The following is a 12,509-nucleotide window of genomic DNA, read 5'->3' as shown; positions in this document are numbered from 1 at the left end:
GTCACGGCAGGGACAGGACAGTCTCTGAGAGCAGAGGGCTAGGGAGGGGCACTGCCCAGGAACAGGACACACGGGCTGCCCACTGGGATTCTCTAGGACCTCAGGTGCTCTACTGGATCTCACACCCCCACCCCACCCCCATCCTTTCCCCAAACTTTCCTTCTGCCCTCAGCTATATCCGCTCCGGGTGAGCCCTCTGCCACACACAGATGGCAGGCCATGCCTGGGAAGATGGAGAGCCCTCTGCGTCAGGCAAGAAGCCAGGCCTTGCAGACCCTCACACCTCACAGCTCCCTCACTCTGGCCTAGACAAATCCTCTGCTGCCTGTCTCAGGCTGTCACTGGCTTGAATTTGCTGGCAGCTCCTCTTGTGGTTAAGACCCTTTCTTTAGCTACTCAGACTGTCTAAAGAGGCACCCTGGGGAGGCAGAAGTCTTCTGAGCCTCCAGAACACCCTGATGGAATCACCAGACTGGCCACAACTTGCCCCTCCCCAACCCTCCACAAGCCCTGTTTTCCTGTTACCTATGGAATTGACTCTGCGGTGTCAGTCTTGTACAAGTTAAAGAAAGCTTGGGAGGAGTGAGCCAGGGGGTCTTCAGTGGAGTTTGAGAAGTGGAAGTAGAAGGGATGGGAGGAAATGAGGGGGACCCAGGGGCCATGTGGTGGGGAAGGGGGCTGGGGCACGACCTCCGGAAGCTGAATAGAAGAACCAGGGGTCAGAGGTGTGGGAGCAGGAGAGGAGAGGAGGAACCCAACGCAATGGCTGGAGCTGGGAGCTGCCGTGTTGGAGGGTTCCTTTACAGCCTGAGTGTTTGCCGTGGAATTTCCCGGCCTAATAAAGAAGAATTTAAATAGACCACAAGTTGCTTAATGTTGACTGTATAAATAATCCAAATCCCCAGCTCCCTTTGTTCCACAGGCTATTTGTGTCAAGAAAGGGGGGGAGGGAATCCAACAGAAGCCACCGCCCCAGATCGCAGGGTTTGGGGACTCTCTGTTCTCCTCTATCAGGGCCCCAGGGAATCAGGGGTTGAGGCCTGGGAGGGGGAGACTTGGGTTTCCCAGCCAAGCCTTCCGTTCATGAGCGTGCACACACAGGCACATAATCCCCACACGCGTACACGTACGTGCACAAGCCCACGTGCAGCACATTACCCCCACACTCGCTCCTGGGTACACGTGCACACATAGACATACTCTTGCCCATTTGGGCTGACTCGTGTCCATATAGGAACACACGCACATGTGTGCACACCCAGACACACAGAGTGAAGTTCAGCCAAAGGTGCCAGGCCCTGTCACAGATCGGGTCCCAGCCACTTCCCTGCCCATTCTGCTACTCAGCAACCCTAGGGCACATGGCTCAGGAATAGGGATCCTTGGTCATCCCGTTGGGCATGTGACAGAGTAGCTCTGGTCATACTGAGTCACTTCCAGAGAAGGTTCCTGTTGAAATCAAAGCATGAACACCAAGTTCAGAGTCCTCCAGACTCCACAGCTAGCCCATGACTAGGATGCCATCCCCTCCACCCTCACGTGCCCAGGTCCTGCACGTCAACCTATGGGGAGGTTGCTGAGGCCTCAGAGGGGGTGGGGAGATATAGCAGTCCCTCAGTCGGGACCTGGACCAGCCTGGAAATTTCTAGCCCCTTAGCGTTAGGCATGGCAGTAGGAGGGCCATTTCAATAAGGCACTGGTACCATTCAATCTGCAGTGCCCAAGAAAAAGAAGAAGAAAGAGGGAGAAAGAGGGGTAGAGGTCCGGGCAGGGGAGAGGAGGGGAGAAGCACAAGGGCAACACAGCTGCTTCTGCCTGGAGTCCGCTCTGACTGCCCCATCCCTATGCAGACCAGAGTTAAATATTTTAAATGCCACTCTTGACTTCGTTGAGCACATGTGCATACACATCGCATGAAGCAGGGGAGAGTGGGGTCTTAGGAGGTGTGGGGTGCCTGGCCTCACACATATTTCCAGGGTAGCAATCCCTGCCTCGGCCCTAATTCCACTTGCTCCCCGAGCCCTGGACCCAGCCTAGCCAACTGAAGCATGCTTCCCACCCACCTGATGGCTCACAGGGCACAGCTCAGACTGGAACAGTAACTGCCACTCTCCGTCCAACCCTGAACTCTGCAAGGTCTCACACATGTCCCAGTAAACCACTGGCAGGGACTGACTGAATCCCAAGACCAGGATACAGGAAATTTGTGGGAGTGAGATCAGGCCTCTTATCCCAGGAACCACAATTTTCTTCCATGCTAAGAATTAAAGAGGGGAGTAAGCACCCCCGATAATTAGTATATATCACCAGGCAGGAATAAAGAATGGAAGAGCCTCAAAAAATAAGGCTCTGAGTACAGAGGAAGAAGAGCCCCCTGGGCTAGAGTTATCACAGATGTTCACTCACTAAGTCATCCATCAATTTATCAAATACTTATTGAGTACCTACTATATGCCAGCAGTATACTGGACACCGTGTGTGTGCGCGCGCGCGCATGGATCCAGGTTTAGGAATTACGCCCTCCCCCAGCACAAACACATATCCACCACACACAGACAAAAGCCGGATCCCAGGGCCACCCTCTGTCTCATCCCCAATCCCAGCCCCACCTTCCAGGGCCAGCAGGTCCCGGAACTCCTTCCCCGGAACCAGCACTGGCCCCTGGCTTCACGGGGAAGTCAGGATGGGGAGGGGTCCCTACAACTTTGCAGCTCCTGGCCAACTATTCTTAGGTCCATTAAACCCAATAACCATTTTGCATAATACCTGCTGCCTTATTTCTAAGAACCTCCCCCTGGTCCCCTCTCAGGGCTCCAGGAATGGAAAGGCAGATCCTGCCAGTGGCTCCTTTCCTGGGCTGTCTGGGAACTTGAGGTCTGGGCTGCCAGCAGCTGGCGTGCATCTCCCAGGCTGCCTGGGACATGGACGGGAAGGGAAGCGGGGCTGTCCACACGCTTAGAATCTCTGGGCTGTCACCAGGTCCCCTTGATCCTCCTTCCAAGAAAGAAGGGGGGAAAACATGTCTTTCCGGGCCCTAATCCTCTCCACATGGGCGGGCACCAGGGAGAGCCAGGGCCCCCCTGTAGGCACGCAGGCAGGAGCACTACTGTCACTCTAACCCAAGGACACTCCCCCCCTCCACCCCCCCCCCCCCCCGACCTGCGGGTCTGTGCTTGCAGAAGCTTCTGTCTGCCCTGCCTTTCTTTCAGAGCCTCCACATTGCCCACGTCCTACTCTTGGCCTGCCCTGCGCCTGGCATCCCCTTGCATACTTCTGCCAAAGGGAAACTGAGGCAGCTCGGGCTAACAGACACCTGGGTGGAAGAAGCCAGGCAAGAAGTGATTTGCCCTGAGCTGAGGCTCCCTGAACCCGAAGCCCTCCCAGGAGAATCACAGCAAAGGTGCCCAGAAGAGCATCCCTGGATAGTATGGGACCCTTCTACATCTATGTAGCCCATTGCCAGGGGCTCGCCTGCATCCCTGCACCCTCGGAGCACAATCCCAGGTGGCCCTCCTCTCAGCAGTGAATGACCCCTGGGGCTAGTTCCCTGAGGGAACTCACGCGTGGTGGGAACAAGAGCAAAAGAACGGAAGGCGTCCCAGAAAGGGGTCCCTCTGAGGAAGGTCTGTGCGAGGACTCTCCCCTAACCAGCTCTGAATCCCTCCCAGCTGAGAGCCCGTGAAAGACCAGTCTGCCAATGTGGCCAATGTTACAGCTTGCTCCAGCAAGACGGACCTTCTGTCCTCCCCATAGGCTGGCTGCAGGCTCCGAGCCTTGGCTCTTGCCATCTATCTGAGCCATGTGGGCCCCAGCACCCAGCTCCCCATGGCCTGGTGTTAGTGACCTCTGTGTCCACCCTTGGGCGTCATCACCGAGCCAGCCTGATAAGCAGAGGCACACACAAACAGCAGATGTGAGCCACACCCAGGGTTGCAGATCTTGGCAGCCCCTGAGTGGGAAAAGGAGCACATCCCTGCCACATGGGGCAGGGGGCCTCCCGTGGATGCCAGGCTGGCCTGACCTGTCCAGCCAGCACCGCCAGCACAGCCTGGACCCTGAGCGCAGGCAGGAGCTGCCGGGAGCCCAGCAGCCAGGAGGGCTGGCCCTGCTTTGATCTCGGGCATCACAGACCAAGAAATCCAAGGAGGGGTACTTACTGTGTGGTCCGCAGCAGGCACAGGCCCGGACTGCTCCTGTTTGTCTCAGACCAGCCTGGGCCCTCGCTTGCTGGCCAAGAGCCTCGAGCAGGGGACCCAGAAAGCCTCCTTCATTCCCCAAATAATTCAATGGCAACTCTTGGAATAAGAGTTAATTCTGTTGACATGGCATCTTCCTTTTATACCCCCCCACCCTGTTTGTGTCTAGTTCTCCTCTACCCCTACCCCCAACCCTATCCCCCAGCCCAGCCGCCCCCCCTTTTATTGTCCCAGACATTTGCATGAAAACAGGAATTCTGGGTTCCATCTGCTCCTGCTTATTTCTCACTTGGAGCTGCAATCCTCCATCACACGTGCCCCCTCCCCACAAACCCACCACTTTTCAACCTGCCCCAAGTGTCAGGGACCGTGGGGTCTTGGGTCTCTGGTCCCTGGTGCAGGCTAGTGTGGCCTGAGAGACTGGCCTCCTATTCAGACCCCTGTTCACCATCCCAGGGTCGTGGACACAGTGGAACTAGAAAGCTCTGGAGTCTGGAGACTAGCCCCCACCCCTAGAAAGCCCCCACCCCCACCTCACCCCTGCTCCTCTCCTCCCCAGAGCCCAGAGGTACTCCCCCACAACACTAGGAAGAATCCAGGGAGTCCAAGAGGACCTTCCAGACACCAGCAGCATCCTGAGTGAGGAGGGTGGGAGTAAACACGACCCAGGAGCTCTCTCCCTGAAAGGCCCTGGCCCTCAGGCCCAGTATCCAGGAGTCACAAGCTTGAGTAAATGCCATTTTGTGTCACTTATAGGAATTAAAATAGATAGTACAAAGAAAACCATATTGTTAAATTTATGAATAAATACATGAGCCTCTCCTGGGGCACTTACAATGTGGCAAGCATGACTGTTAAGGACTTTACAAATATTACCACACTTTACAAACATGGCCTTACCTATAGATGCTATTATCATCCTAAGTTAAGGAACTCATCTTGGGTCATACAGCTGCCAAGAATGGCGGAGCCTGGCCTCCTCTGTACTCAAGAGCACTCACCGCCCTGTCAGCTCCCTGGATCTCTGCCTATGCTTTGCTCTAGAAGGTTCTCCTTGCTCCTCCTTCCTATCCTTCAAAGCCCAATTCCAGCTTCCTCAGGAAGCCTATGTGCCCTTATCTCCATTTTAAAGATGAGGAAACTGAGATCCAGAGGCCACTGACTTTATGGTAAGATCTTACAGGAACTAGGATGCCATCTTAAACTGAACTCTGGTTGTCTAAAAATTAAACAACCTTTGCTGTTGGAGATTTGTCATTCCTAGTTGCCCCAGATCAGAAGCCCTCAGATGCCAAGTGAGCAGGTCAGGAGCTAGATCAACCAGTCAGTGCACAAGGTAGGCAGCCAGGGCCTGCTGAGGAGTGGTCAGAGGCCACTCAGAGACCCCAATTCCTTCCTCTGAAGACTATACCTCCCCTGGACCAGCAGCCAGTCCTGCACATCTCCCCAACATTCCTGCCTTTCAGTTTCTGTTAGCCTCTGCACCTCAGCAACATATTGTCTGTGCCAAAGCCTACATCAAGCCAGCAAACCAGAACCTGGGAACTCTCTCTGGCCTGTGCTGTCAGTTGGGGGGGAGAGAGGCACAACTGTGTGGACATGGTGGGAGGGCAACAGGTCCCTGGATTGGAAAGGAGGGAAGCTAGAGTCTGCTTCCGGATCTGTCTGTATAAATGCAAGTCACTTGGCTTCTCTGGGCCTCAATCTTCCATTATGTAAAATAAAAGGAGAGCTCACCAAGCCCTGCTCTTCCAACCCACACCAGGTGAAAAGAAAGAACAACTGCAAAGAGACCAACAGACCTGGAATGGAATTGAGAGATCACACAAAGACTAGGTATGTGTGTTCACAAGTGAGGTGGAAGTGTTCCTGGAATGAAGAGAGATGGTTCTGGAGGGCTTCCTGGGGGAGGTGAGCTGTGCACCCATATCTTGTTCAAGGGGCCAGAAACCACCTCCACAGTATGGAACTAGCCTGGCTCAGCGGAGCCTGGGGAGCAGGTGAGGGCCTGATGTGCTAGGAGAGGCAGGGGAGGGGCCGCCAGCCCCACAGGAAGCCCCAGCTTGTTGTTGGGTAACTTCTCCTCCTGTTTTCTGGGAACAAGCTATTTGGAGAAGAGGGGGAGGGAGACCTTAAAGGCTTCCAGATGGGGGGCTCTTCTGCCCAGGCCTGCTGCTGTGCCGCCACTAAGTCTGTGCAGCGCTTTCTAAGAATCTCAGCAAATGTTAGCTGGGGTGGCTCTGCGGCGGCCTTCTGAGCCATTTGGCTACCTCTGTGATTCCCACCATCCCAGAGCTAGTAGAGGGCCACGTCCCATCCTTCACTGTTACTCTTTCTTATTAAAAGGCTGCAGAGACAGAGTTATGTCTCAACTTCATTGCTCTCTTCCACGCCCACCCCAAGATGCTTGCTCTCTCAGTGGCCTGGGTTCCTGGCAGCCCCTCCATCCACTTCAGGAGGGTCTTTTGCTCTGAAGGCAGGGGGCTGGAGAAGAGAGGCATCTCCCCAAGCCCAGGGAGGCCACTGGCAGTTCAAGAGAGAAAAGAAAACAGAACAGCCCCAAGATAGCTGTGGAGAGGCAAGTCAGGGGCTGGGGCTGGGTGAGAGGGAGCAGAAAGGAACCGGGATTATGCCCTCAGGGGCAGCTGCCAACTGCTACCCCCACCCCCACCCCTGGCAGTGGCTCCCCTGTGCCCAGCCAGGGCTTGATGTGGGATGGGCTCCCGCTCTTCTCCTGTTCCTCCCTAAAGTTATTCCTGTGCTCAGGGACATCCACGTTTCTTCCCTCTCCCCCCTCTGACCATCCTGGTCTCAATCCCCACTCCTGGCCCATCCCCACCACCACCCGCTCCCTGAGCTGGGGTGTTAGGAACATGCAGCCCCATCTCGGGGCAGCTGGCCTCATCTGGGCTGCTCAGTACAGAGCCCTGGAGAGATCAGAGAAGGCTCAAGGCAGAGACACTGGTATCAGGGCTCAGCCCCACAGAGTCTCTAACCCTCTCTGTGCTGTTTGGGATTTGTTCACCAGCTTTCTGGTGGTGGCACTGGGGAGGGGGGTGGGAGATAGTGGAGATGGAGACTGAGCCAGTGAAAGGAGACTTTGAGAGGAGGGCTCCACACCTGGGCCTCCAGGTCCTACCCTGGGAGAGGGAAGAAGGGAGCCCCCAGGCCTGGCTATGGCAATGAGATGGGAAAGCCCAATCCAGAACTCTGGATTTCAGAAAGAGCAGCAGGTTTCCCCCAAAGCCTGCTGTTCTCCACACTGTTGCAACAGAAGCCCGTGATGAGAAGGCATTTTTTGAGTCAATCAGAAACCTGTGCAGCACACACCACAGAGGTGAGGGACAGAAGGGCGGGATGAGAGACAGGGCAGACGTGCAGAACCAGAGGCATCCTACCTGGGCAGAGCACCTCCCTGACTTGGTCTTCAGCTAGCCTTGGACCCAGCTGGGGTCACGGTGTCCCCCCACCATGGGGCTTCTCCTTGGAAGACAGAATGGGGCCTAGGGTCAAGGAGGGCCAGGCTTGCTGGGCCCACCATGGCCCTACCTCACCCCGAGAGCCTACAAAGATCTGAGCCTTAGCTCTAGGGTCTTACCCTGAGTGAAAAAGAGCATGAGGGAGGGGCTCAGTGGGCACTCACCCTCAGAGACGCCTGCCAAAGGTTGCCCAGAGAAGCCATCTCTGAACCAAGGAGTGATGCTCAGGTGCCGCAGGGGTGCGTTGATGATGGGGCTGTGGGGCAGGGGAGCAGACTCAAAGGATTTGGCTGTTCCAGAGGCTTCCGCCAGGCCTTGTTCCTTCCCAACAGATGATTCATGTTCACACAGGGGCCTGGTCATGGCTAGCACCACCTTGAGGAAGAAAGAGCCAGGCTGGGGGGGGGGGGGGGGGGTCCAGGGTGCTGTCTGGTGTGCACACTCCTTGTCCCTGCCCTCAGTCTATCCTGGAAGGGCCACCACCATGGGCAGCACCTGCTCCCCCAACCACCCGGTCTTCTGTAGAGGGGCCTCCTGGTGAGCCCACACCACACCGGATGGTCCTTCCCTCAAGGGCCAGCCTTTGCTCCCTTTGCTGCTCCCATCCCAGGGGATGGGATGCCCCAGGGTGGGGCAGGATGGTCTCAGGATGTTCCTGAGAGGCATCCCCTGGCCTCGGCGGCTGGGCTGGACCCTCCGCACCGTCTTCCAAGGTCCTCACCCCTGCAGCTCCTGGCCCCCCAGCCCGGCCAGAGCCCGAAGCTTGCCTCTGCTCACTGACCCGCACTCAGCCCCCGCCTCCTACCGAGTCGGAGGCCGGTCGGTCCCTGTCTCTCCCCTGCCTCAGTTTCCCCTTCTCCAGCAAGAGTCGGGGCGACAGGAACTCCCGGTCCCGGCAAGCCCCACGATTCAGCGAGTTCCAACGCAGGCGATTCGAGGGGCAAATGTATGCAGATGGATAAGCAGGTGGGCATCTCGGGGATTTATGGGTGGCCTGAGTCCCCAGGGGAGGCGGCGGGACGCGCGCACGGGCATTTCAATGAGGCGGCCCCAGCCGGCCCCCTAAATCCTGGCGGTGTCAGCGCCGTCAAGCACGGGGATGGAGGCGGGCGGGGGCCGGGCCCGGGGGGGGGGGGGCGCGGGGGGTGATTTACGGGCCGCGGGAGCCTCCCCCGCCGCCGCGAGCGCCGCGCCGCAGCCGCAGGATTTATGTCGCCCGCCTCCCCCCGCAGCGGCGGGAGCGCCTCGAAGGTGACTGTCACCTTCACAGGCGGCCGGGCTGGCGGAGAGGCGCAGGCGGGAGAGCGGGGGGCCGGGGGGCGGGGGGGGGGGTCCCGGTCCCTGCCCCCGGCCATGCGCCGCGCTCCCTGGCGTGCGCCTCCCTCCCCGCGCGGGACTGGCGCTTCCCCGGGGGCCCCCTGCGCGGCGGGCGGTGCGGCCCCGGGACCGCGGGCGCCGGCTTGGGGCGGGCCGAGGCTCCGCCGAGCCCCCTGACGTCCGACCTCGCCCTCTTAGGCTGGAGGGAGCAGGAGCAGAGCCTGCGGGGCTGATTTCGGAGGCTCTCCCTGCACTGCAGCGGGCTGAAAGGTGCCTGCTGTGGTCGCCCTCCCAGTGCCCCTGTCCCGCAGGCGAATGCCCCGGGGCGGGGGGAGCACCTGGGCCGCAGGCACCCCTCCCTACACACACAGTTCAACTCCTGAGGTCATGGCAAACTGAGTTTTGGAAAGAGAACGCTGCTTTTCCAGGGACGCACGAGAGTCTCAGGAATGACTGATGCGTCGCTCAGCCAGGGACTCCTACCGGGTGTTGGGGCTGAGGCCGGAAGACGAGGCTCAGAGGCAAACTTCTCCTCATTCTCACGGCTGTCCAGCCCCCCTGAGAGTCTGGGAAGGGGCAAGTCAGGGAGGGGGCGAGCAGGGGCAGGACAGGACGGGGTGGGAGAGAGAGACCCACTCCCCAGCTGCCTTGCTTCACCCTGTTCCTCCTCAATCCAAGTCAGAAGCTACTGGGGGGCTCTAGGCCAACGTTGTCTGGGCCAACTGGGGGGCAGGGGGAAGCCACCAGGGGTCTGGAAAGGGGTCTGAGGGCCTCTGCCTCCTGGCCCACCCCAGCCTCTCCATGTGTCCTGTTCTCATAATTAAAGGAACGGGGCCAAAAGTCCCTCAGGCAAAGAGATGCTCCTTTTGAGGACCTAAACCCATATATCCAAAGACCTGGTTCCACTGAGTTGTTCGTCTACTGAGCTGCATGTTTTTTGCTAAGCCTGTCTCCCTTGAGTTCATTTTAGGTAAATGTGTCCTGGCCTACTGTCTTTTTGGGCCCAAGCAAGCAGAGGTGCTTCCTGACCAAAAGCTGCGCTCACCTCAGACACCCAGTTACATTTCAGACTGTGCTGGAGTCCTACGACTTTGTCTCTAGCTCCTCAGGACCTCTCTTCTCTGGCCATGTTTCCTGAAGCACCCAAATATTTTGTGCCTCTATCTGTCCCTCCCTAAACAAAGACCAAATCCAGTTACCATAAATGCTATTGTCTCAAGCACATTTCTGTGACACTGAACTATTTCCAAGAAGCAGACTACGAATGTAAGCAGGATCCTCCATGACTCCATACAGATACCAAATTGCAAAGATGTTTCCCTGAGTGGATTTTGACCTGGAGATTGGTGCTCAAAGTCTCAGAGACTCAAAGTGCAGGTGGTGGAAGGTAGGGAAGTCACCAGAATAAGTGAAAGGGCTGAGGGGAGAGGTGGGTACACAGGCCCCAATGACAAATGCATTCACCGCTTCACTTTCAACTTCGTTTGCTTAGCATGCTCTTGTTGAGAATTTATGGAACAAACAGATTCATAGCAAATAACTGTGCAGTTTGTGTACTGCCAAAGCCTCCCTGTCTAGGGAACGGTCACATCAAAATGCAGTTCCCAGCACCCTGGCCCAGGACTGAATCAACCCAGATGAAGGGGCGCCTATACCTGATTCACACAGACACTGTATAGATGAACACCAATCCCAGTGCTAGGCGCTGTGAAAATATGTTTCCATATGTTACCTCATTTAATCTCAACAAAGGTAGATGTGCTATCTCTGTTTTACCAGTGAAAAACTGAGCATGGCAAGGTTCAAGCACTTTCCCAAGCTCATAGGGCTGATGAGCCATGGCAAGAAATGCAAACAGGATGGGGCCTTTGCAAACCCAAGCTCTTGCTTCTTGGTTCACTCTCAGCTCCAGCTCTGTCCCTTTACTCTCACTGCTACAACCCACCTGATTGGCCTCAGCCCTCATGAAGAAGATGAACAATACCAGGTGTGGGCAAATCGATGGAGCAGCTGGTGCTCTCACACACTGCTGGAGGGCATGGTAAGTGGCACAAGTACTTTAGAAAACCGTTGGTGAGTTTGTTCCAAAATTAAACTCACACTGTCTCTATGATTCAGCCTTTCCACTCCTAGATATATACCCAAGAGAAATGAAATACGTCTCTCTAAAGGCTCGTGCATGAGTGTGGCTGGGCAGAAGGTCAGGGAGGGGGCAAGCAGGGGCAGGAAGGGGTGGGAGAGATAGACCCACTCCCCAGCTGCCTTACTTCACCCTGTTCCTCCTCAATCCAAGTCAGAAGCTACTGGGGGGCTCTAGGCCAACATTGTCTGGGCTAATTGGGGGGCAGGGGGAAGCCACCAGGGGTCTGGAAAGTGCTCAGAGGGCTGGCTGGTGAAACTGTGCCCCAGCTCAGGCCTTTCTATCAGGAGTGAAGCAGGGTCCCTGCAAGTGGGAAGGGCCAAGCTGGCATGGGGCATAGGGAGCGAAGGTGAGTGGCCCAGACCTAAGTGAAGAGTAGCAAAGCCAAGACAGGCAGACAGTGGAAGTGAGGCCCACTGAGAGCAGAGCTTAGGAGCCCACAAAGTGCATGTCAGCCAGAGGGCTGCAGTATGGCAGCTCTGTGGGAGCCCAGGGATCACCCACACACCTCAGAGGAGTTGCTTATTAAGGGCTCCAGGTGGGCAAAAGACCCAGTCTGGCTGGATTTGCCCCTTGGATGGGTGGCACCAACTTCTAGGCTGGAAGTTTCAGGGAGTTGTTGCTGGGTGGGGACAGGCCAGAGTCTGACTCCCTTCCTCGCTAGGCTACATCTGACCACTCCAACGTCTGCCCCTGCGCTGGCTCTGAGCCAGAAGACTGGCTTAGGAGAACACTGGAAGCCCCTTCCCCTGCTGGCAAGGAAAGTCCGTAGGTCCTGCTCTGGTAGCTGGGAGTGGGCAGGCACAAAGTGCCCTCAGGCGCCTCTAGAAGTAGCTCCTCCTCACCTCCTCCTGTTGCCCATGCCCCTGGTTCCCTACTTTTTTATGTCTGCTCCCTGCTGGGATGGAGGCCTCAAGTCAATTGCCCCCCACCCCTACCCCAGGACTCCACCCTGGTTGCACTTTATCAGCCCCTAGACAGCAGCCAGGGTGGAAGGCCAGGCCATCCATAGCCCAAAGAGAAAAGACAGTGCCAACGGGGCTAGTTCCATGCATCCTCAAAATGGCTTTACTCAGTTGGGGGTGATTAGAGGCAGGGAGGGCACTACTGATTCCCCACTCCTAGGCCAATGTTCATCATCAGTTTGGAGTTACACCTAGGACCTCAGGCATTCCTCTGTCATTTAAAGTATTAAAGCATCCTCCCAAGTCAGTCAGGGTCACTTACTTTTTCCACCCACCATTTTGGATGACTTAGGTCAGCAGAGGCTGTCGAATATCTGCTGGCCTGGCTGTCCTGCCAGGGGAGCACAGAGGAGCAGGACCCCTTGCTGTGGCCAGGAGACTGCCCCGCCCCCACCCCACCCCACCCTGCCTT

The 12,509-nt window shown here is 56.9% G+C and overlaps 1 long non-coding RNA gene across 4 annotated transcripts in view; it reads left to right on the top strand.

The window, feature by feature from the left end:
- LOC144280623 (uncharacterized) overlaps nt 1-8,718 on the top strand; it is a 29,029-nt gene extending 20,311 nt beyond the window's left edge. Inside the window, exons 7-8 of one of the 4 annotated variants that reach the window (XR_013349049.1) lie at nt 5,962-6,032; nt 8,538-8,718. This is a non-coding gene — a long non-coding RNA (uncharacterized LOC144280623). Of the gene's footprint in view, nt 1-3,209; nt 6,557-8,537 lie in introns of those variants that run through there. The other 3 variants (XR_013349048.1, XR_013349050.1, XR_013349047.1) reach the window with 3 other exon arrangements.
- The last annotated feature ends 3,791 nt before the right edge of the window (nt 8,719-12,509 follow it).

The sequence above is a fragment of the Canis aureus genome, chromosome 12 (assembly GCF_053574225.1).
Source record: "Canis aureus isolate CA01 chromosome 12, VMU_Caureus_v.1.0, whole genome shotgun sequence".
NCBI classification, from domain to species: Eukaryota; Metazoa; Chordata; class Mammalia; order Carnivora; family Canidae; genus Canis; species Canis aureus.
The sequence above is the reverse complement of the archived record's forward strand: the minus strand, read 5'-3'. Positions and strand labels throughout refer to the sequence as shown.